Genomic DNA, 2,403 nt, shown 5'->3' on the forward strand with positions numbered 1-2,403 from the left:
CCACTATGCCAAAGACTGTGTCCTAAAGAAAATGGCAGAAAAGGATGAAGAAAAAGATGAAGAAGTTGTGTTGACGAAAAAGATGGAAGAGATCAAGAGAAAGAAAACTACTGCTAACCCTTCTATGAATGCTTTAATTGTGCAGGGTTCGGTAGCGGATGATGAGTTCAGTGGCGTGGAAGTCTGGTCAACCGATTCTGAGGATGATGAAGTTAGAAAGCCATCTCATGGAAAGGCTTATGTTGCGAAAGGTGAAGGAAGCGGTGGAAAGTGTCTGATGGTGTCGGATGTATCTCAAATAAGGGGATACAACACAGACGGTGGGAATGAAGACAAGAAGGAGCGAGAGGACTTGTGTTTCACAGCAAAACCTCTCAGCGTGCAGCTTAATGAGCTTGATGAATTAATCAAGAAGGTACAATCCATTTTTGTTTCATTCAAAGTCCCACAAAATTCATATGAAAAAGAATTAAAAAATGTAAATTCAAGAATCTCATATCTAGACAGCAGTTTAACTCAAAAACGGCTCACCAATTCTAACCTAACTGACCAAATAAGCAGGGTGTCTTCAAAGATTGAGGAACGGAGGATGTGGATAGAGCTGAAGGAGTCGGAGTTGATCAAATCCAAAGACGAAAACATTTATTTACAAAGAGACAATTTAAAACTTTTGAAACAAAGAAATGTCTTTTGTTTGATTGCTAAGCGTCTTTATTCTAACATCACTCAACTTCATCTTAACTGTGAAATAGGACAGAAAATTCATCGCATGATTTTGCCCTTTCTTGAGTTTAAGGAAGAAGAAATTGACGCTGAAGCATATAATTGCGAAAGCGTAGTCTCATCTGAGGATGTAAATCCGACTTATATGTATGGACTAGACAAAATCGAATCTTTCATAAAGTCCAAGGACCATAAGGACATACTAAAAAACCTTTTTGATGAAAATGATAAATTGAAACTAAGGACCGAAACCATACAAAAGTTTGACTCATTGAATGCCAACTTGAGTTCAGAAACTAAAATTGATGTTGAAAATGCATCTGAGCTTAATGAGGATGATGATACGAGTGAAATTTCTGTAGAGGCTGAAGTGGATTGTTCTGAGTTTGTCAAAAGCGAACCCGAAAACCACAAAAATCTTATTTCAGAAAATTCTGTGGAGTTTGCTCGTCTGTCCCAACAAAAGTCCCCAATCCTTGAAGAAAAAGTTGTTGTATACCAAAAGGTAAGGACGACTCCAAATCAGGTGTATAAGGTCACAGGAGTAACCGAACATCAGACAGCCGAACTCACGGCCATTGTAAATGAAGATAATGTTGATGGTTGTGATGAGTTCTTCTGGTCCGCCCCCATCGACAATGCTGATGAAACCGTTGGTCTGTCAGAACGGACGTCCTGGAAAACCAAAGGCAGATATGTGCCAGAGCCTTTGAACAAGCCTGACAACTTCGACATACCAAGTACTAGTGGTACAAAAGATGTTCCTGAAGAAAAAGGAGTTCCTGCAAAAGATGTCTTTCCTTCAAGCGAAACATCATCAATGCAAAGTGCACCGACTGACAAGAAGCAAAAGTAAAAAGCCAATATCCATCGACACCCAAAGCAAGTGAAGAATCAAAAACAGCAAAGGAATCGGAGATACAAGAAGAATCTCCATGAACGAAAACAGTTTTGGCAATCTCAAAACGCCCATTTCTCTTATCATGATAGAAATTTGAAGTCAGAGGAAAGTGCTTAGGTTCTGAAAAATATGACAACCGAAGGCATAGTTTCGGTTCAGAGAACACCATCTACCGAAAGCATAGGTTCGGTTCCGAGAGCAAAAGCGACCAAAGTTCAAGATTCGGTCCCACAAATGACCAAAAACAAAAGGGTCACTCAGGACCTCAAATCAATAAAACTTCTCAGTCTAACTTCTCTCGTTCTAATTCTTCTAATTCCTCTCAACCTCATTCTAAATCCAATTCTGTTCATTCTCAAAATCCAAAATCTTCAACAGATTTGAAAGGAAAATCGAAGGTTTCCTTAGTCAAGACTGATCAAAATCATTCCAAAGTCCAAATGCCTAAACCTGAATCCAAACCGACTGTAACAAATCTCAACAAAATTAAGGTTTTCACCATTAAAAAGAAAGATGAAACAACTTTAATAAAAAGAACATATCTTGTTGACATCTCTCTTACTATTCCTGTTCCTGTGAAAGGCTCACGTGGACCCAAGAAACTTTGGGTTCCTAAATCTTCTTAATTTTTGCAGGTTATCAGTGACGAGCAGTTTGACGAATAATGGTATATTGACAGTGGCTGCTCACGTCACATGACAGGAAGGAAGGAAGAGCTGAGGGAATTTTGGTCTCTTTGAAACGGTGGAAATGTTAAGTTCGGGAACAACTCATTCGGC

Source organism: Lactuca sativa, chromosome 3 (genome assembly GCF_002870075.4).
Source record: "Lactuca sativa cultivar Salinas chromosome 3, Lsat_Salinas_v11, whole genome shotgun sequence".
NCBI classification, from domain to species: domain Eukaryota; kingdom Viridiplantae; phylum Streptophyta; class Magnoliopsida; order Asterales; family Asteraceae; genus Lactuca; species Lactuca sativa.